The sequence below is a fragment of the Nicotiana tabacum genome, chromosome 11, assembly GCF_000715075.1.
Source record: "Nicotiana tabacum cultivar K326 chromosome 11, ASM71507v2, whole genome shotgun sequence".
In the NCBI taxonomy this organism is placed as follows: Eukaryota; Viridiplantae; Streptophyta; class Magnoliopsida; order Solanales; family Solanaceae; genus Nicotiana; species Nicotiana tabacum.
In genome coordinates this window covers 73,935,922-73,959,701 of record NC_134090.1, presented here as the reverse complement: position 1 = coordinate 73,959,701, position 23,780 = coordinate 73,935,922, and the positions used below count along the sequence as shown (strand labels likewise).

Sequence of the window (23,780 nt, the reverse complement as noted above, 5' to 3'; positions counted from 1 at the left end):
CCAGAGTATTATCGAATGGTGCACTATGCTTAACAGACATTGAAGGCAAATGCATAGACATGGCGATCAATTCTGACGCGGTAAAGAGATATTATGCATAATTTTTTTTAAATGTTTGTATTTAGCATTATTTCGAAGATTGGAATGACAAAGGCAATTTATTCTGCTATCCAAACACTATACTATTTGCTTCCCCTTCGAGCCATATTTGTTTCTTTCTTACCCTCTCTTGGAATCAATGAAAATCAAATATGAAATGAAAAAAAAAAGAAAAAGAAAAAAAAGTCGTTATTATCTGGTGAACTACGTTTGACCTGATTCCTCAAAGAAGGATACGTAGGCGCCTCACGGCTCGGTCATAGGGTGCACAATATGCATAATGTGCCCAAAAGAAACATCAAGAGACCCCAATCAAGAAAACTGGGGCAGGAGTTGTATTGGAAATAAGAAAAGATTCCAAGAGTTGTAATTTTAAACCCATACCAAAACTGTTTAGTTTTTAATACCTTTCCATTTCCCACCACATACCAAAAAGACCTTTCGACCAATCTTAGAAAAATGCTGAGTCAAACAAATGAAGATGGTTCATAACACTCTGGTACAAACAAGAAAAGAAAGTAAAAATGAGAGAGTCTTATAGGTGAAAACCCACACGGGCACCATAAGATGACAGAAGTTGAGAGAAAGTAAAATGAGAGAGTCTTATTGGTGAAAACCTTCGCAGGCACCATAAGACGAAAAGGAAGTAAGAAATGAACAAACGAGGAAAGTTTGTCGGTGAAAACTCTTTGAGATATTGCAAGTCAAACATGTCTGTAAAATGAAAAAATGAAGTTGGTTATGGAAATTTTGGGGAAAACAAAAATGAGACAATTAAAAGGAGATTGATTAAAAGACTGGGTTGATTAATCCGAAATGCATACCTTGATCATTGGCGCCAGTAACTCCAATCAGATAAGTTCTTATTCCTCCTCCAACAGTCATCCAAATTTGGATTTTTCTTGTCATCCTATAATTGGCGAAATCAGCGTGTTTCGTCACTAATAATCTTACTTTTCTAAAGCTTTGAGATAAGTTTTATTCCAAACAAATAAGAAGGAATGTCAAGGTATACTACCAAGATTCAAGATTACATGATGCAAAATACGGCCATAAAAGGCGGGAGATAAAAATAATAAGATATGGGAGGAAGAAAAGTGAAATCAAAGGTTGATCAGCAATGTCAGAAGAGACATATGATTACGATCAAAAGGGGTCGAAGTAAAAATAACAGTTGGTGATCCTATAGTCAAGGATCAATTACAAAGACAAAACAGTCGTTTCAACCATTCCAAGGCAATAAAAAGAGACGAAGAGAAGCCCCACCATCGGCAAGAATATCCCAGTTAACCACCCTGCTTTAAACTAACGAAGTTTTCTTTGATTTAAAACAGGGGCAAAAACAACATTTGTGTCAGGCGTCCACCAGGAGAATGAGGACAAAGAGTTGAAGAAGTCAGGCGTCCACCTGGAGAATGAGGATGAAAAGAATTAAAGAAGAAATCAGGCGTCCACCTGGAGAATGAGGACGAAGAGTTCAAGAAGTCAGGCGTCCACCTGGAGAATGAGGATGAAGGATTAAAAAGAAATCAGGCGTCCACCTGGAGAACGAGGATGAAGAATTAAAAGAAGTCAGGCGTCCACCTGGAGAATGAGGACAATGAATAGAAGAAGTCAGGCGTCCACCTGGAGAATGAGGATGAGAATTAAAGAAATCAGGCGTCCACCTGGAGAATGAGGATGAGAAAAGAAGAAATCAGGCGTCCACCTGGAGAATGAGGATGAGAATTAAAGAAGTCAGGCGTCCACCTGGAGAATGAGGATGAGAATTAAAGAAATCAGGCGTCCACCTGGAGAATGAGGATGAGAAAAGAAGAAATCAGGCGTCCACCTGGAGAATGAGGATGAAGAATTGAAGAAATCAGGCGTCCACCTGGAGAATGAGGATGAAGGATTAAAAAGAAATCAGGCGTCCACATGGAGAATGAGGACGAAGAGTTGAAGAAGTCAGGCGTCCACCTGGAGAATGAGGATAAAGGAATTAAAAAGAAATCAGGCGTCCACCTGGAGAATGAGGATGAGAATTAAAGAAATCAGGCGTCCACCTGGAGAATGAGGATAAAGAATTGAAGAAGTCAGGCGTCCACCTGGAGAATGAGGATGAGAATTAAAGAAATCAGGCGTCCACCTGGAGAATGAGGATGAGAAAAGAAGAAATCAGGCGTCCACCTGGAGAATGAGGATGAAGAATTGAAGAAATCAGGCGTCCACCTGGAGAATGAGGATGAAGGATTAAAAAAAGTCAGGCGTCCACCTGGAGAATGAGGACGAAGAATTGAAGAAATCAGGCGTCCACCTGGAGAATGAGGATGAGAATTGAAGAAATCAAGCGTCCACCTGGAGAACGAGGATGAAGAATTAAAGAAGTCAGGCGTCCACCTGGAGAATGAGGATGAGAATTGAAGAAGTCAGGCGTCCACCTGGAGAATGAGGATGAGAATTAAAAAAGTCAGGCGTCCACCTGAAGAATGAGGATGAGAATTAAAAAAGTCAGGCGTCCACCTGGAGAATGAGGACAAAGAATTGAAGGAATCAGGCGTCCACCTGGAGAATGAGGATGAGAATTAAAGAAGTCAGGCGTCCACCTGAAGAATGAGGATGAGAATTAAAGAAGTCAGGCGTCCACCTGGAGAATGAGGACAAAGAATTAAAGAAATTAGGCGTCCACCTGGAGAATGAAAAGAATTAAAGAAGAAATCAGGCGTCCACCTGGAGAATGAGGATAAGAATTGAAGAAATCAGGCGTCCACCTGGAGAATAAGGATGAAGAAGTTAAGAAGAAATCAGGCGTCCACCTGGAGAATGAGGATGAAAAGAATTAAAGAAGAAATCAGGCGTCCACCTGGAGAATGAGGACAAAGAATTGAAGAAATCAGGCGTCCACCTGGAGAATGAGGACAAAGAATTGAAGAAGTCAGGCGTCCACCTGGAGAATGAGGACAGAGAAAAGAAGAAGTCAGGCACCCACCTGGAGAACAAGGGAATACAATTAAAGCAGACAGAAGTCAGGCACCCACCTGGAGAACAAGGGAATACAATTGAAGTGTTGAAATCAAAAACCCGCTCATATGAGAAAGGAGCACATTTAGAGTCAATAAAGCAAAGGAGTCCAACAAAGTCCCCAGCAGGAAACAACAAGAATCCCAAACAGATAAAGAAAATACGGGACACAATGAAAAGGAATACGGAATAAGCCAAATGCCCAAGAGTCACCAAGATATCAAGACAACAAGAAACGCAAGGGCATGATCTAGATAAGATTTTATAATTCATGTACCATAGTCTAGTTTAGCTTTTTGTATTACCTTTGAAGTAAGGTGTAATAAGGAGGTCAGCAAGCAGTAAAAACAGCACGAAGCAGCAGTAACATCACAGTCCCACGGTAGTCCCAGCTACCCAAAACTTCCCGAACTACATTGACCTGATTCCTTTATAGCCAAGGATATGTAGGAAACCTTTAAAGCAGAGGTTCGGTCAAATCTTTCAAAAAATGCTTCCCACGGAGTATTTGAACGGGCAAAAATCGCTCGTATCCGCTCACTTTATCTTTGCACGAAAACTCTTCGAGTTTCCGCACAAAGAGGGGTAGCTGTGAGCACGTGATTTTTGCCTCACAAAAAACTACTCCAAAATAAATCAAAAATAAAATAAATTTCTTTTAGTGTGCAATTTTTGAATTTGCGTGGTGTGTTATGTCCGTAAATGTTTACTTTGTCATAATAAAATGAAAATAAAAATAAAAATATATGTTTCATGCATATCTAGGATTTAATTATGCATTTAATAATTGATTCAAAATAAAATCACAAAAATATGCACTGGTTCTATTTCAAATGTTTCACTGTGTAATTAATGTTTTATCTATGTGTTAATGGCTATTAAAAGGTAATTAGTATTTTTGTAATGATAATTTTGTTTTTATAATTTTGATTAGGATTTTATTAATTAAGAATAAAATTGAGAAATAGAAAATAGGCTTCAAGTATAAAATAATCGGACCTGGATTGAAATCCAGGCCCAAATAAAACAATTGTCCCTCAGCCCAGTCCAAACAAACCTGTCCGGTCCAATTTACACAAGCCAAAATGACAACGTTTGGTCACGCTTCATCAAGGACCGTTGGATTGAATCAATCCAACGGCAGAGATCTCAACCCCCTTACCCGTAACCCGTAACCTGACCCTTTGACCCGATCCAGCCTGACCCCGAATTTCAACCAAACGACAACGTTTGGTTAAGTGGATTGATCTCAACCGTGCATCTTAATTGATCCAACGGATGAGATCAATCCACCCCACCCCTATATAAGGCCCAAACCCCTACCCCGGCCCCTAACTGAACACCCCCCTCCTCTCTACTGTTCATCATCCCTTCCGAAACCAAACCCCTAACCCTAGCCGCCCTTATTCCCCACCGCCTGAAACCCGGCGGCATCAACGCCGCCGGTCACCACCTTAACACCCCAGAACCCCCTGAACACCCTCTATCCGAATATGTTAGCCGCTTGGCTCGAATCTTCCTGAAGGTTCTCGAATCTTCATTTGAAGATTCGAGCCAAACTCAAATCTAAACCAAACAGCCCCTAGTTAACACCATAGCACCCCCTAGCATGCCTCGTTATGGATCCGGTGTTTGTTTGGCTCGAATCACCTTAGAGCTTCTCGAATCTTCATTTGAAGATTCGAGCCAAACAAGAACTCACCCAGATCTGTTCTAAACTAACACCAAGTCACCCCTAGGTTTCCCTCACCCTTGTGTCATCATTGGTTCCCCTCGAATCTAACCAGAAATGGTTAAGCCCCAAATCGAACCTTCAGGAAACCTAGAAATACCAGACTTTTGGATTCTGCCCAAATTAAATAGAAGATTGAGGTTTAATCGACCTTAGTCGAAGTATTTTCAGTGGAAAATACTTCGACTAAGGTCTGTTTGATTTCAAACAAAATCCGAATCCAAGTGGAGTTCTAGTCTGAATAAATTTGAAGGTTCAGAGGTATTTTTCTATTTCTTTTGTGTATTCTACGTGTATTTTTGTTTGTTTTAATAACCTGTTAATTTTCATATTTTTGTTTGATTAATTCTGTCATTTTTGTCTCATACCCGTATGTCTGATCAAATAAATGAATTGTTTCTGTTGGTTATGTTTGTTCACAATGTGTGTAATCGACTCGATTAAATTCGTCGATTAGTTATATTATGAATTCTCGTTTATGATAATACTGATTGAAATAATCTGCTTCTATAGACTGTTTGTTGACAATTGTTGTAGATAATCAGTTTAAATTAATACTCGTCAGTTAAATCACCCTTGTTTACATTTCAATGAGTCTGTCAAAATGAATGTTGTGTATATGTTGATTTCTGAGCATTGAGTTTCAGGGCATTGTCAGTATATTGACAATGCTCCTGTATTTGTTTGCTTTTTAGTTCAGTTTTGAATTTCAGTTGAAATAATCCTGCATGTTCTGTGTAATGTTAGTGTGTTTTATTCAGGTTCAGTATTCAATTGAGAATCCTCTGTTTAAATTCAATTCTTGTGAATAAATGTGATATACTGTCTCAAATCATAGGATTGGTTATAGCTGTGAGAACAGATTGTAGAATCTGTTCTGATTTTTTCGTATAAAGACAGTAAAAAACAGTAGGTCAGGGGCATTTCTGGGAATGAAACAGTAAAAACAGTGTGTTAGTGCTAGTGTATTATAATGAAATGTTAGTGGCTATAGTTTAAGATAATAATGGGGAACAAGGGATAATGGGGCTGCTTAAAATCAGGATAAGATCATTTAAAGTATTCAAAAGCAGTTTTTAATGGAACTTTCTGATTTTAAAAGAAGAAGGGGGTCCAAGAAGCACTAAAAGGAAATAGGACAGACCTGTATAAGTACAGGGACTGGAAATTTGAAAAGGGATCAGATTTTAAGAGGGAATTTGGAGAGAGAAATCAGTTTTCAGACAGAGATTTTAGAGATCAGTTTTCAGAGAGATTTAAGGAGATTTAGATCAGATTTTGAGAGAGATTTTAAGAAAAAATACACCTAGAGTGAGATAAAAAGAAAGAGAATCAAGCAGAAAATCAGAAATGAAAATCTGAAGAGGAAGAAGAAACAGAAAAGAAACCAAAAGAGAACATTCACACACACACACACACAATCTGACACAGATACAACAACAGAAACAGAAAAATCAGAAATAGGAATCCGAAAGAGGAAGAAACTGAAATCTGAAAAAATGTTATTCTTCTAGAATCTGTCCGTTGTTGGTTTTGTGGATATTGTTCAGTTTGAATCTGAAATCTTTCTCTCAAGTTTCTGTCACTGTTCATCTGGGTTAACGGGTCTTGTTCAGACTTGCTGTATACTGCTATTCTGCTGAATTTGTTACTACTGCTACTGCTGAAATTTTAACTCCTTCTTCCTTCATTGCCAGGTACATATCTTTTAAAACCTATGTTGTGAAGGGTTTCAACATGACAATAAATAAAGTTTGAATTGTAATACTATTTTCTATTCATTTGAGCTCTTTAGTTAAAAGTTCAGCTTTGTTTCATAATTAAATAAGTAGTATATGTTGACGGGATGACTGTAAGTTAAATGTCATTTCTTGAAGTTGGTATAAATGTTGTAATAATGTTAATTTCTAAATTTTCATTAAGGGAAGATATAATTAAGTTGTCAAGGTATGGAACGTGGCATGAGGATTGGCCATTATTTTTGGTGTTATAAAGAGTAATGTAGAAATATCAAGAAAACTGCACGAGTAACCTCTATTGTTAAATAAGGTTAAAATGGTGTTGGTGGTGTTTTTCATGTATAAGATAACAGATGCATGTATAACCATTAGTGAAAAGTGATTTGATATAACTCGTTACGATGTTAGAATGTTATGAATGTTTTCAACGTACAGTTGGGTTGCATGTAAGACAATTTTATCGAATCAGGTTTGTATATTAATTCCTTTCTTATCAACTTGATGCCTAGCTACCATCGTAAACAGAATTAACAAAATAATTAGGCCTATTAGATTAAAAGCAAGTACATGAGAATAAGATGAGATGTACAAGCACAAATTGCAACACTTTATATCAATGGTAATTAGAAATAGAATTTGCACTAAATAAAAATAAATAAAAATTGTTCAAAAATACTTCTTCCCTTCATAAATCATTTTTGTTAGTTTCATATGCAATTCATTCTTTGGTATATATATACATATGTTGTATTTGCTAAAAATAGTATTAATCATATTTTTATTCTTTGAATTTGAATTTGAATAATCTGGATGAATATAATTGATACGCGGAAATTACAATCAACGGGCAACATTTAATAAGTTGTGAATTCTTTTAAAAGAATTTAAAGGCATCCCTTAAATGTGTTTCTCAGGATTTTCATATAAATGTGTAGATATAATAAACAATTCTTGGAAAATCCATAATACCATTAAGAATATTTGGCGTAATTAGGAATACGTTCGCGTAACCTGATTATATTTTTAAAAGCAATTCGAATTATGCGTTTGCGCAACTTCGAGTGAACATTTTAATAAAAGGGATTTCTCCGAGGATATCAAAATAATTTCATATAGCCCGAGATGTGCAATTCATTGTTTAAATACAAGGGTGACGATGTTCTTAATTTTATTTTAAATTTTGAACATATGAGTTTTAACAAAAAATATAATATGGTCAATTTTATTGTGTACACCTATGCGTGACACGATCCCCTGTAATTATAAAAGGTATATAATACGAATATACGTACGCGTAATTCGTTTATATAATTGTAAACAATAAATAAAAGCGGCAGTAAAATCATGCAATAAAAACGTATTTAGTAAAATCAAGATAATTAAGCCAATAATAAAAACAGTTGAGCGACCGTGCTAGAACCACGGAATTCGGAAATGCCTAACACCTTCTTCCGGATTAACAGAATTCCTTACTCAGGATTTCTGGTTCGCAGAATAATAAACAGAGTCATATTCTCCTCGATTCAGGGATTAAAACCGGTGACTTGGGACGCCTTAAAATTCCCAGGTGGCGACTCTGAAATAATTAAATAAATCCCGTTTCGACTGTCCTTCAATTGGAGAAAACTCCCCACGCGCCCCGCGGGCGCGGTAAAAAGGAGGTGCGACACCAGAAAATAGCTAGGTTCATAAAAAAGGATAGAAGCGAATCAAATCTGGTTTGAACCAGAGATTTGAAACCTAAAAAAAACACGAAGATACTCATACTCACAAGTATCGGAGTGAACATAGACGAAATAATCGAGACTGGAGAGCTTTGAACCAGATTTGGTTCGAGTCTCTTGAGATTCACATCAAACATCATAGAAATCATATAACTAGTAGAGATAGGAGGCCAGATAAGGCCCAAGATCGAAGAGAAACCCCATAGATCGAAGGGGTTCAGGTGATGACGGGCTAGGGTTTGAGAGTGAAGAGAGGGGAGATTGAGAGCGAAGAGAGGATGAGGGATTCAAGGGGCGGCGAAATTGGAAAATGAGTAGGGTTTTGGGGGGGATTATGGGTAATTAAAAAAGGAAAATAATCCTGGACCGTTGATCTTTTGAGATCAACGACCAGGATTTGATCTGAGGGGTTGGGCAGGTATAAAAATTCGGTCAGGGTATTGGGCTATGATTTTAATTGGGCTGGGGGCTAAGGTCCGAAATTAAACAAAAATTAAAGAGGCTATTTGTTAAATACCCAATTAATTGATAAAATAATTTTTAAAAATAGTTAATTAAATGATAAAAATGATTTTTATGCATGAAAATAATTTAAAATAATTACTTAATATTATAAAAATATAAAAGGTTATTTTCTTGTAAAATAAGGTAATTATGCACACATGGGTCATTATTGCAAAGTTATTGCAATTATAACCCTAACATGTGCATGTGGCTATTCGTAAAATAATTAAAGCTTAGTATAAATATAAAATAATAAAATTAAGCAATAAAATTATCATAAAACCGTTTGTGATGTAATTAGTAATTATTAGGATAATAAAATCCTTTTAAAATTACGGAAATATTATGAAAAAATATTGGTTGATGCCCATGCACTATTTTGAAAGTATATATGCATTTTGAAATATATGAAAGAAAAATTGGGTATCAACATTCTTACCTTTGGTCGAGTTTGCTTACAACAACAACTATAAGTCCAACATTGAGATGGCTCCATTTGAGGCTTTGTATGGTCGGCGATGTCGTTCTCCTATAGGGTGGTTTGATCCCAGCGAGGCTAAATTATATGGTACTAATTTGGTAAAAGATGCCTTAGAAAAGGTAAAGTTGATTCAGGAGCGACTTTGCACAACACAATCCAGATAGAAGAGTTACGCGGATCAGAAGGCGAGAAGAAGGGGTAGGCAATGGGATTCAACACTATCATTTATGGTACTAATTTACGCGGATCAGATGCCTTAGAAAATGGGATTCAACACTATCATTTATGGTAGGCAAGAAGGTTCTCTTGAAATTCTCGCCGATGAAGGGTATTATGAGATTCGGGAAGAAGGGCATGCTGAGCCCCAGGTTTATAGGCCCATTTGAGGTGTTGAGGCGAGTTGGGGAGGTTGATTATGAGCTTGCTTTACCTCCCAGCCTATCAAGGGTTCATATGGTTTTTCACGTATCTATGCTCCAGAGGTATCATGCCGACTTGTCACATGTGTTAAACTTCAGCACTATTCAGTTGGATGAAAGCTTGGGCTATGAGAAAGAGCCAGTTACCATTGTTGCTAGGCAGGATCGCAATTGAGATCCAAGAATATTTCAGCAGTAAAGGTCCAGTGGAGGGGCCAACTAGTCGAGGAGGTGACCTGGGAGTCCGAGGAGGACATGCGGAGCTGATATCCATACTTATTTAGCACTTCAGGTATGAATCTAAACTCGTTCGACGACGAACATTTGTTTAAGAGGTGGAGAACGTAACGACCCGATCGGTCGTTTTGCTTTCTAGAAACTCATTCCTCTAAATAAGACTTCTCGTACTTTCTTTTACTGATTTATGACTTACGGGGATGGTTGGTTCGGGATTTGGGAAAGTTTAGATTGAAATTGGAACACTTGTTTCCTTAAGGTTGGCTTAAAAGGCCAAGTTTGACTTTGGTGAATATTTTGAGTAAACGGCCGCAGAATCGGGAATTGACGGTTCCAATAGGTTCGTATGATGATTTCAAACTTGGGTGTATGCTCGGATCGGGTTTTGAATGACCCGGGAGCATTTTGGCGCCTAATAGTGAAAGTTGGTTCTTGAAAGTTTTAGAAGTTCTTTAAATTTGGTTTGGAGCGGGTTTTGGTATTATCAAGGTCTAAATGGAAATATGAGATCGAGAATAATTCCATAATGTCATTTAAGACTTACACACAAAATTTGGTGTCATTTCGAGTAGTTTAATTACGTTTCGGCGCATTGGAAGTGAATTAAAGAACTTGAAGTTCTTAAGTTTGATTCAATTGGTTTTGGGGTGCGATTCTTAGTTTTAATGTTGTTTCGGGCGTTCCAAGAGTTCGAGCGAGTCCGTTTTATGATTCTATACTTGTGGGTATGTTCGAGCGGGGCCCTGGGGGCCCCGAGAGTCGATCAGACGAGTCTCAGACCATTTTTGGGAGCTGAAGCTCCCCAGATCCGTCAAAACCGCACCTGCGGTTGGCCAGCTGCAAGTGCGAGCTCGCAGGTGCGGGCCAAGTCTTGCATATACGGCCAAGGGAGGGCAGCCCAAATTCCGCAGGTGCGGCCCCTCCTCCGCAGAAGCGGTAAAACGCCTGCAGAACCGGCCACAACCGGCCCAGGAATTTTTGCAGAAGGGTACCCTTTGTACACAGAAGCGAGGGCGCACGTGCTGCCCTATGACCGCATGTGCGGAAATCGCTGGAGGTAGTGAGCCTCATTTATTACGGGTTAGGGCCATTTTTATCACATATTCCTCCACTCTTGGGCGATTTGAGAGCTCCTATGGAAAGGATCTTGACCTAGCTTTGTGAGTTTCGAGTCGCTTGGCATCAAATTTGGAGGTTTGAGCGCATTCATGAAGTGGGAAGCAGGCTTTGAGATGAGGTAAGTCTCTTTTTCTAACCTTGTAAGAGGGAATTTACCCCATAGGTGAACTTAATTAAAATGTGGGATTGTTTGTGGGGGCTACATACGCAAGAAGTGATGATAGTCCGTATGTAGTTACTATTCTTGTTTATGTCCAGGTAGTTTTAGGTTTACACCATGCTTTGTGGACACCGTTATTTGATTATATTTGTTATTTGTATCATATGAAACTAAGTTGAGAAATTTTAAGGATTTAAAATCTTTAAGTTGAATTGTCTTTTTTTGGGAAAGAACCAGGAAAGGATTATGAATTATTTGATAAATTTATATTTGACCGTGTCACATGTATGATTCGTGAGCGGGGTAATAGATGCATCTATGGTTCACGCTGTTCGACCCTCGGTAGTGCACAATTTATATTTATGTTGGATCGGGCCGAACGTCCTCGGTGGATTTGTATGTGTTATTAGAAGTGGAAGTCCTTTTACAATTGGTATAAGCTCATTGTTGTGTGATCATATGTATTAAATGAAGAAGGTGCTTTGGTTTTTTTGAATATGATGAAAGAATTGTTCAGTTATTTCTTGTTCTGAGTTTTCTTGTTATCTCTATATACCATGCTTAATTAGAATTTTGTATTATTATATTGTTGGCCCTTAGTAAGTATCGGAGTCGACCCCTCGTTACTACTTCTTCGAGGTAAGACTAGATACTTACTGGGTACATATTTTTTATGTACTTACGCTACACTTCTGTACTTAATTGTACAAGATTTGAGGTGGGTGCATCTGGTCACCAGTCCGGTGCGCATCTTGGATACCCATTTCGAGATTTCACGGTGAGTGCCTCCTGAGCCGTTCTGCAGCAGCTGGAGTCTTATTTATATTTATTTTTCTGTAGGTTAGTACTCTTTTGTATATTCTACTAGATTGTCCACATACTTGTGACACTAGGTTTTGACACACATACTAGTAGACTTATGATTTTGGTATTGTTACATGACTATGGCTTGTACTCGTTTCTTCCGTTTAATTTTTGTCACATTGGTAAATTTCTAAATCCTTTAACAAATGTAAAATTGTATCCACTTAGTAATTCATTTGAACGGGAAATCACAAGTTTGATTAGTGTTGACTTGCCTAACGGTGGTGTTGGGCGCCATCACGGCCTATAATGGAATTGGGTCGTGACAACATGGTATCAGAGCACTAGATTCACATAGGTCTCACAAGTTATGGGCATGCCTAGTAGAGTCTTGCGGATCGGTGCAGAGATGTCCGTACTTATCTTCGAGAGGCTATGAGTGTTAGGAAACTACTCTTTATTCATCTCCTATCGTGCAGTTGAAGGTATACTAAGTTTCCTTCTTCTATTCTCTCATAGATGGTGAGGACGCATACAGTGAACATTCCAGACCTGGGAGGAGTTTCTCCCCCCATTGTTGGAGGCCGAGGCAGAGGCCGGGGGAGGGCACCGGCCTGAGCTAGGAGGAGGGCACTGGCCCAAGCTAGGGGCGAAGGCATCCCGGAGCTGCCCCGGTAGCCCCACTAGCAAATACAGTAGAGGATCCCATCATTGAGGAGCAGGGCGAGGTTCCTGCCGCAGAGCTAGCCCCGGTAGATTTCATGACAACACCGGGCTTCCAGGAGGTCATAGGCCGTATGTTGCGGTTCATCGTCACTATGACTCAGGCTGGTTTATTTCCAGCAGACCCAGCCATATCTCAGGCAGAAGGGGAGCACAGACCCCTTCTGCTCAGTCTCCTGGGTGCGCAGCTGCAGTATATCAGACTCCTGGTAACTACCAGTGGGCGGGGCCCAGCCAATTGCTGCAGCTGCACCTGAGCCTAGACAAGCTGCAGATGGCAATCTGTAGAAGCTATTGCACAGATGGGATAGGCTACACCCTCCTATCTTCGGGGTGAGCGGCGTGAGGACCCCCATGACTTCATTGATCGGTGGAGGGACAGACTGCATAACATTAGGATATTGGAGTCCCACAAGGTGGATTTTACGACTTGCCAGCTAGAGGGCAGTGCCCTTAGATGGTGGCAGTCTTATCTTCTTAGCAGACCAGTGAGTTCTCCTCCCATGACTTGGGACCAGTTTACACAACTTCTATTGGACATGTAGAGGGAAGAGTTGCGAGGTTAGTTCGAGCAGCTCGAGCAGGGTCAGATGTTAGTGACAGACTATGAGGCGAGATTCTTTGAGTTGTCTCGCCATGCACTCATGATACTTTTTACAGACGCAGAGAGAGTGCAGAGATTTGTTGCAGGGTTGCACCTCGGTATTCCGGCTACCGTGGCCCGAGAGGTTGAGATGGGTATCGATTATCAGCTAGTGGTGGAGATTGCTCGGAGGATTGAGGGTTATCGCTAGAGAGGTAGAGAGCAGATGTAGCAGGACAAGAGGACTCAATTCTCTAGAGAGTTTAGAGGTGCCCCGGCTAGGGGTAGAGGTTAGTTTGGGAGGGGTCAGCCTAGCAAGGCCCACGTATCCAACACCCCCACCTCCTTAGGGTGCTCCAGTATGACCCTATTTTAGTGCTATGTTAGAGAGTTCTTATCGCCCACCAGCTCATCAGGGTCCTTCCAGTGCCTATTACAATGTCATGCTAGAGAGTTCGTACCGCCCTCACCAGCCATTCAGGGTCCTTCTAGTGGGTATTTAGGCTATAGGATCAGACATCGGGGCAGCAGTCTATGGTACCAAGAGGTTGTTACGAGTGTGGAGATCTGGGTCACACGAAGAAGACCTATCCCAGACTTCAGGGCAAGGCAATACGGTAAGGTTATCAACCCATGATTGCAGCACCAGCCGTCCAACCGCCCAGAGGTGGGGGACAAGCGGGTAGGGGTCATCCTAGAGGTGGAGGCCAGGCAGGGGGAGGTTAGCCAGTTATTGTTCAGCCAGGTGGAGGCCAGCCAGCCAACGCTCCAGCTAGATTCTATTATTTTCCGGCCAGACCAGATGTAGTGGCATTAGATGTCGTGATCATATGTACTATTGTTGTCTGCAGTAGGGATGCTTTGGTATTATTTGATCCAGGGTCTACCTATTCATATGTATCATCTCTGTTTGCTCACTTCCTGGATATTCCTCGTGATTCCTTGGGTACTCCTGTTTATGTGTCCACTCCTATGGGCGATTTTGTGGTTGTGGATCGGATCTATCGGTTCTATGTGGTCACATTCTGTGGTTATGAGACTAGAGCAGACCTTCTGTTACTTGATATGGACGATTTTGAGGTCATTCTGGGCATGGACTGGTTATCCCCATGCACGCCATCCTTGATTGTCATTCCAAGAATGTCATTTTAGCCATACCAGAGTTGCCGAGATTAGAGTGGAAGGGTTAGTTGCCGAGATTAGAGTGGAAGGGTTCCTCTGTTAGTACAGCTAGCCGGGTTATCTCTTTTCTGAAGGCTCGACATATGGTCAAGAAGGGTTGTTTGGCTTATCTAGCCTATGCTTGGGATATCACTACAGAGTCTCCGATGATTGATTCAGTGCCAATAGTTCGGGAGTTTGCTGATGTGTTTCCTTCTGACCTTCCAGGCATGCCACTAGATCGCGATATTGATTTCTGTGTTGATTTGGCTCCAGGTACCCAACCTATATCTATCCCATCGTACTGTATGGCTCCAAAAGAGTTGAAGGAGTTGAAGGAACAGATGGAGGAGTTGTTAGCAAAGGGGTTTGTCAGACTAAGTGTATCACCTTGGGGTGTACCAGTGTTATTTGTGAAGAAGAAAGATGGAACTGTGCGGATGTGCATTGATTACCGTCAGTTGAACAAAGTTACCATCAAGAACAAGTACCCATTGTCGCGTATCAATGATTTATTTGACCAGTTGCAGGATGCTAGGGTGTTCTCTAAGATCAACTTGAGGTCAGGGTGCCATCAGCTGAAGTTTCGGGACTCAGATGTTCCGAAGACTGCTTTCCATACTAGGTATGGCCATTATAAGTTTCTGGTGATGTCCTTCAGCTTGACTAATGCTCCGATGATGTTTATGGATTTGATGAACCGGATGTTCATACCTTATATTGATTCCTTTGTTATTTTCTTCATTGATAACATCTTGATTTACTCACGTAGTCTAGGGGAGCACGAGCAATATTTGAGAGTAGTGCTTCAGACATTGCGAGAACAGAAGTTGTATGCTAAGTTCTCCAAGTGTGAGTTTTGGCTAGAGTCTGTGGCATTCTTGGGTCATGTTGTATCAGGCGAGGGTATTAATGTGGATCCCAAGAAGATTGAGGCAGTTCAGGGTTTGCCTCGTCCCACTTTGGTGATTGAGATCAGGAGTTTCCTGGGGTTAACAGGTTATTATCGCCGGTTTGTGCAGGGGTTTTCATCCATTGCAGCACCTTTGACTAGATTGACCTAGAAGGGTGCTCCATTTCGCTAGTCTGATGATTGTGAGACGAGCTTTCAGAAGCTCAAGACAGCTTTGACCACAACACTAGTTCTGGTGTTGCCTTCCGGTTCGAGGATGTATATAGTGCGACGCTTCACGCGTTGGCTTGGATTGTGTATTGATCCAGGAGGGGCGAGTTATTGCATATGCTTCACGTCAGCTAAAGATTCATGAGAAGAATTACCCTATGCATGATTTGGAGTTAGCCGTGATTGTTCATGCTCTTAAGATATGGAGGCATTATCTGTATGGGGTGTCATGTGAGGTTTATACGGATCATCGCAGCTTGCAGCATTTGTTCAGGCAAAGAGATCTCTTGCAAGAGCGTCATAACTTGATTTCTTTAATTTGAACATCAACACAGTATAGCCATTTTCGTAATCATCAAACAACCAGTTATATAGATCCCATGAAACCCATCAACTTCAATCCTCTTGTTGCCTTTGATTTTTCATTTCAAGTACTTAATCTGCAATACCTTTCGTTGTCCATGCTAAAATACAACCTTGGATCTTCCCAATGAAGTTTGCTTTAGCTTTGGAAAGATCCCAAAAAATGTGAACTTTTTGTTATTTCCTTTGCTATTAACATCTTTGGACCCCCTGTTTCATCTAGAAAATAAAGGTCTATATGTGGATGTGAAAAGAAGGTGTACTGGTGGAGGATAGATGAGGAGAAAATTTATAGTATTATTACAGTCAACAACTTCATCAGAGCCGTTGAGAAGAAAATAAATGTGAACAGATCTGCAAGTTGGGAGACCAAGTGAGAGTAAAGAGGCCGAGGTGTGTGTGGTGAGGGAGGTGGCCAGATTGGAGTAGCAGCAACTGGTGGCTGCGTCGGGCCGGAAGGGGTCGAGCGGCAATGACGGCCACCTTAAGAGGGTAGCAAAAACAAAAAGAGAAAGGAGAATAGTTATAACATCGGGGTTATGAGTAGTTTGAGTTATGAACCATGTAAATTAAATTAGGGGTGAGTCATTTAATGAGGAGCTGTCACGTGGACCTCCATAAAAATAAGGATAAATGGGATTCATAGTATCACGGTAGGATCTGAAATGGCCAAATAATATAATGAAGGGTAAGTTTAAAATAATTTTCGATAGTAAAAGGATATATTTGTCCCTTTTCTGATTATAATATTACATTAATTTTAGTATTAACAAATAAATTTGATCCAAAATATCAAACAATCAATTGATCGAAGCCGAGCCGAACGACGACGACGGCGCGAGGCTTGGCTTCTTCTCAACTTTTGAAGAGTTAGAAGAAGTGCAATTGTATATATACCCATCAAAACTCTTTTCCTCCTCCAATATAGGACAATGTCCCTTTGTCAAATAGGAAAATTTAAAATTTTCATTTTCTCCTCCATTTCCTATTCACTCTATTTTAAGCTATTATAATTTATAAGCTTAAATCCAACACTCTCAATCTTCTCGATATAGGGATTAAAGTCTATATACGCACTATTCTCCTCAAATCCAATATGTGATTGCACTGAATTTGTTATTGTTATTGTATGTACTTGTCAATAGCCAAATTTTTTTTGTATTTTTCAGGGAAATACTTTAGTAGTCCAGTAATATTTTTGGAGATAAATATTTACTACATAAGTCATAAAGTATTTTTTCCCTGTAATAATAGGTATAATTACCTTGTTAACCATCGTTAAGACTATTGTTTAGTTAATAAATCTGAGACTTTAATATTTAGTGAGGACAAGTGTCACAAATCTAAATAAATAGCGTTCGGAAATGAAAGAAAAGGAGAGCAAAATCACTTTACGTGGGGAGAAAAAGATAAACAAAACCCTGTCGACGCAGATCGAGTTGTAAATTACGTTGATTACAAATTCATTATTTCGCTCTTTGCATCTTCATCATCCATTGCAAAGTTCAGACTTCAGAGGTACAAATTCCTTCAATTTTTATGATCACCTTATTATGCCTTCCATTTTCAATCTGTGAAAAATCTGTTATACATCTGAACGTTTCGATCTTCAATAAATGATTTTTACTCTCATGTGATCATTTCATGATGTTGTTTTGGTTGTATAATACACTGTTAGTACCATTTCGAAATACTATTGCCTTTTCGATAATAAAATATTGATCAAAGAGCTCAGATTTTTTAATACTCCATTAGTTTGAATTTTATGTTTACACAACTCTCGTGTCTTTCACGAACGTAAGAAATTAATATTCGTCTGAAATGAATTCAATACAAACTGACAAATTTTTGCATTACTATCGCTCTCAAACTTTTATCCAAAATCAACTGAAGCTGCCTAAAGAAGAGTGTTCTACCGGTATTGAAATGAAATAAGCATTGTTAAACCTCAATTAGTTTAGAATTGCAATAGGTATTGTCATTTAAAGCCAAAAGAAGTACCCCCCAAATTTCAATTTGCTTGACCCCATCTAATGAACACAAGTTTAAAGATTATTTTTTGGACACAGCAGAAATATCTAAAATAAACTAGCAAGAATCATATTTTATGAGCATTTCATTAATGGCCAAATAAATTTCATATGAGTTTTATGTGTAATCGTAATGGGTATAATTCTTTCACCCATGGGCGAAGCTATGTTGGCCCAAGATTGGTCAATTAATCACCCTTCACCGAAAAATATTACTTGTTGTTGATTAAAAATAGACTTTGAACACGCTGGCATAGCTCACTGACAAAAAATATTCAAAATTTAAACACCCCAATTGAATTTCCCGACTTCCCCACTTCTTCCACCTATAAATAAAGTTTTGAATTTGAGGTCTGTATTTTGTTGTGATCCTTACGCCTATAATTATTAGCATACCTTTTGCTTTTCACCTCTTACTTTTTAGTTTTCAAATTTAAAAGTTTTTCAAAAGATAAGTTAGGCAAGTAAAATGGTGGGCTCCGGGAAGGCAATAAGAGATGAGTATTATATACATACCAAATCACATGTAACACGTAGTGATTTAATATTTGTACACACAATCTACACCCAACCTTATTATTATACTGAAAATAGTATTCCATTGAAGAAAATCATTTTTTTGATCCTTAGAAAGTGTTCACACCAAAGTGAGAGAGATGCATCTATGGCCATCAATGAGATTAAGGGACTCATTCAAATTGGGTTACTTGAAGAATCTAGAATGGAACCTTCACAGAATGGATAGTCAGAAGAAACGTAACAAGTCCCAGAACTGTGGAAATAATGATCAGAAGCTTCTGGATGATGAACCAAGCAGTTCTAGTACCAGCGGTGGAGGAGGAGGGAAATTAGTTGTGATTTGTAGGGACTTACTCATGATCCTTTCTTGTTGCTACTGCTGTTTCTGCTGTGGAGGTACTTCTTGCTTCTGGGTTTTTCCGTGAATTTCATAGATTTTATTTTTGGTGATTTATATGGGGGTTTTTGCTTTCTTTTAGTTAGAAATTGAATTCTTTACTTTTTGTTGAAACTGTCTTCCATTGACGTTTTCTATTTCACCGTATTCACTTCCCAAGTTGAGTTTAGTTGACAATTTCTCTATTAGGGATTCAGTTCAGAGCTAAATAGAGATGCTTTTTTAACATTACTCATTGTTGAGTTCATAGTCCAGTGAGCAAGGTCAGCCCATGATGAGAAAGCAAAAGATGTGATTTGAGAAGTTACTGGATATACTGGTAAACTAAATCAGGTACTAAATTGCTCATAGATTGAGCTTGTATATTAGACCAACAACAATTAAACAGATAAAAAGCAAAAGCTAGATTTAAGGGATAAACCTTTTTCTTTTTGAGAAGGCACTTACTAAGGGAGCTTGTGCAATGAAATGGCAAGAGGTCATTCCCACACCACTTCTCTCCGCCTTATTTCCCAAATAGTTTCCCTTTCCAGCCTCATTGCATCATTATACTTTGAGGTTCTGACAAGCATGTTCATGGAAGATTACTTGCTCTTAGTTAAATGTGCTGGTTCCTCTAAAGCAGCTACAAATCTTGCCTAGTCTGGGAGCATGTGGATGCTGCAAGCGAGTGAAGTGATTAAAATGCTACTTCAAAATTTCCGATTGAGGAGCATGTACTTAAAAACCAGGGAAGTATAGCCCAGTCAATTTTGTGCAATAGAGCTCCTAAAATACCTGGAAAAGTAAATCCTACTCAACTTTGTCAAAAGATACTAGTATTGGTTATCAAAGGTTATGGCCATCCTTCGTTTTCTCAGCTTACTGTAGTTGAAATCTATAAATCTTCTCCGCTTTCAGTGTTAAGCATACATTTACTGGTTTTGCACACTTTACAAGGGCCTCACTTGCTTCAAAAATATAAGCTTTCAGTTGTGATGTGGTAAAATACCTCCTTTATCCAAGGGAAGAGGACAGTCTGGACTAGAAATCTGCCATGTATAATTTTCTGCTGCTCCACCTTTACAAGTGTTAGTCATACGCTTGGTAATACATGCACAAAAGAAAAACAAATCATGTATATTCGTTTGCATTTACATGTAGTTGGTTGCCAAAGAATAGGGTGCACTCATGCTTCTAGACATTGCTTTAACTTGAGATTTGCTCTATATGGCATGAGTGCCACTTATAACAAGGGTGGAGCTAGAGCATTAGCTACGGGTTCGGTAAATCCATTAGCTTTTGCTTATATCATACATTTGTATTAGGAAATCCATTAAATATGTATAACTTTTTAATTGCAAACACGGTAACTAAGACGAGCTATGTATTCGGAGGCAAGTTCTGAACTCATAAACTTTGAATCCTGGCTCCGCATCGTATAAATTAATACTCATGTAATCAGAAAATCAGTATTAATTGTTCATATTTTTATAGTATTGTGTTTTTTCTGTAAGTTATGATCATATAGCTATGCATAGTGACTTTAAAGTTGCAAAAGCTGCAGCTTTTGCATGACAAATGATAATTCTTGATATGAAAAGCTGCTGTTGAATCCCATTGTCTGACCTTTCAACAGCATGTTGAAGTAGATGAATTACCACCATGCACTGTCTAACTAAGGTCACAGGTCTCATATTTTATAAGCTCATTTCTCATTGAGCTGAAACCATAGAGCTACAATAGTAAGTTCTTTCCCGGAAAACCAAAGTTCTTAATACACGTTGAGCAAGAAACACAATAGAATTGAATACTGCAATTTGTCAAATTAGAATAAATAAATTTTACATGGATGGACATTTTTTAAGAAGGCACGAATCATAGTAGTTTTTGCTAAAACTTATAGCACACACATAGTGGAGCTCCAGCAATGATCATGGTGTTAAGGTGATAGGGTTTGTATTCCAACTTCATATTTTCAGATACTTTAATATGGTGTGGACATGATTCTTGGTTGTGCTCTATAATGGGGCACTTGCTGGTTGACTTGAGATCGTAAGTGATATAGTGTGAGGCAGGAACTAATTGATAGATTTGCACTTGTTTTGGTGACACTGATAATTGATGATGTAATGAATCTGTGAAAGGAGAGTGCAGATACGTGCATAGAATAGCAAGTTCACTTTTTAAAAAAGAGAGGTGTTTGAAGGAGGAAGATATGCAGATATGAGGTTACAGGTCTAGTTCTATTGGTAATTTGTGTTTTCATGGGTAGTAGGCCTTTACATCTGGGATTTTCCAATGATGACTAGAGTGTGCCAGGTCTGACGAGAACATCACTAGTTTTTGTAGTAGGCTTTTGGGTGGTTCATGTGATAAGGGAGTGGTGTGGACCACAGGTGAACTGTACAAGTGGGTCAAATTAGGTCCAGGAAGAATATGCAAAGAGAGAAATGTGGTAATGAGATGTTTAGAAGAGGTGGAGAGTGGATGAGATGGCAGGATTAATGGATATCCAACATTAGAGGCAGTTGCTAATGATAGTGGGAATCCCTAGGAGGGGAAGTTTTAAGTACCTTGGGTCTATTATTTAGGGGGATCGGGAGATTGATGAAGATGTCACACATCGTATTGGGGCGGGATGGATGAAATGGAGACTCGCTTCCGGTGTTTTATGTGACAAGAAGGTGCCACTGAAACTTAAAGGTAAGTTCTACAGAGTGGTGGTCAGGCCAACGATGTTGTATGAGGCTGAGTGTTGGCTAGTCAAGATTGCTCATGTCCAGAAGATGAAGGTAGCAGAGATAAGGATGTTGAGATGGATGTTAGGGCACATCAGGTTAGATAGGATAAAAAATGAGGTTATTCGCGACAAGATGGGTCTGGCCCCTATTGAGGACAAGATGTGGGAAGTGCGGGTTAGGTGGTTTGGTCATGTGAGGAGGAGAAGCACAGACGCCCCGGTAAGGAGGTGTGAGTGGTTGACATTGGAGGGCCTACGGAGAGGTAGAGGTAAGCCAAAAAAGAGGTGGGGAGAGGTGATTAGGCAAGACATGACGCAACTTTAGCTGACCGAGGACATGACCCTTGATAGGAAGATATGAAGGTCGAGGATTAGGGTAGTAGAGTAGGTAGTTTAGAGTGTTCATAACAGTATTATTGGCGCGCAGTTTCGCTTTCTGTTGGTAATAGGTTTTTATGACTAACCGTTATTTTCTTTCATTGTTGATCACCTTGCTATCTTGTTGTTTTCATTCTGCTTTTATATGGCTTTTTGGTACTGTCCCTTCTTGTCTATATTTTCATTAATGTGGTGCTTATGCTTTCCTGAGCCGAGGGTCTATTGGAAACAGCCTCTCTATCCTCACAAGGTAGGAGTAAGATCTGCGTACATACTACCCTCCCCAGAACCCACGGTATAAGATATTACTGGGTATGTTGTTGTTGTTGTTGCTAATGATAGTGGGAGGGGAAATTATTGAAGGAAGCTACTGCGAAATTCAGTGTCTTCTCTGGGCTTTTCTTGAGCAATTTTCTCGTTTACCTTACAATCACGCTTGCTAAAAGTAATTACATTTAAGTTTTAGCAGCAAAGCAATTTTGAACGTTCTTAAAGTGTACAAACATAAGGTGACAATCCAAGTTCACTATCCAGTATATAGAAAGTATACTTGTTTCGTGTTTTGTTAATATATTTCTCTTTTATTATGTGTCATGCTGTCTATTTGGAGCTTGACTTTAAGGATTTAGCCCCTTTTGCAATCTTAATAATGGCACTGGTGTGTGTGCGCGCGCGCACTGTTCTTTCTGGTTTGTCTGTTATCTTCTACCAGAATGTATATATGTTTTACTATTAGTTAAAAATTATTAATGCAAAGGCACCTCAATTTTGTGATATGGGCTATGTCAGATAAGTTTTCCAACTCAATTACGAGATCATTTCCTGAAACAGCTGAAATGAATCCTAAGCCTTTGGATTTAACCTTTGCACCATTTAGCTTTTCAGAGTTTCTACTAGAGATTGTTCCTCTCTAGCTGTTGGCTGATAGAGATAATTTCCTCTTAATTGGATGGAATCCCTGCTTTTAGCTTTTATTATACTAGCATCTGGTGCTAGAAAACCTAATTATCTTGTTCAAGAATCAAGATGTACGATTTTATCAGAGGAAGTGTCTGGTTTCCCGAACTTCAGAGAACGATGGCAGGCAGGCTATTATGAAATTTTCTGAACGTTTACTTTATTCTGTAAACATTTATAACTATTACTCGATTTATATGAGCTAAGATGTATCCTGAATTGTAATCAGTTACTTGTTTTCTGCCTATTATAGTAGTCATTCTTTGTTTCTGTTTGTGTCCATCTTAAAAAAACAATTATTTACCATTTGCAGATTAATGTTATGTTGTTTGCATTTGTGATTATATTTCTACTCGACGAGTCTTAGTTGTCTGATAATTCGTCTCTCTTACAGCCTGTGTTGCCGATGAAGAAGACTAAAGACAAGACAGCTAATGGAAGAAAGAGAATCCATTATGGAATTAGATGTAAAGAAAAGATTAGAGTTTAATGAAAAAGGACAACTGTAATTTAAGCTTCGCAACTGTTCTGAGCTATGGGCTAAGTTAATTACTATTGTTTATCCTCTATTTATAATTATATTAGACTAATCCTTTAGAACCATAGATTAGGGAATGATTTAAGTTACATCTTTACTGACAGATCTCAATAACTGGCACCTATTTTGCCATCGTTACAAGCTATCTTTTGCCATTAATTAAATATTCTCGAGGGGTTCAAAAAAGTCGATTCACGTACTTCACCATTTCCCGTTGAATAGTCATAGATTGGGTTTACCACTAAATCCACTAGTAACGGCCGAGGGG

General features: G+C 39.1%; 1 long non-coding RNA gene across 2 annotated transcripts; it reads left to right on the top strand.

Moving 5' to 3' along the window:
- The first annotated feature begins 17,338 nt into the window (after positions 1–17,338).
- LOC107806479 (uncharacterized) lies at positions 17,339–23,564 on the top strand. 2 transcript variants are annotated; one of them, XR_001652681.2, is made up of 3 exons: positions 17,339–17,489; positions 18,632–18,916; positions 23,369–23,564. It is a non-coding gene; the product is annotated as an uncharacterized LOC107806479 (long non-coding RNA). The 2 variants fall into 2 exon arrangements; XR_012696603.1 differs by lacking the exon at positions 17,339–17,489 and having other exon boundaries at positions 18,284–18,916.
- Positions 23,565–23,780: the final 216 nt, after the last annotated feature.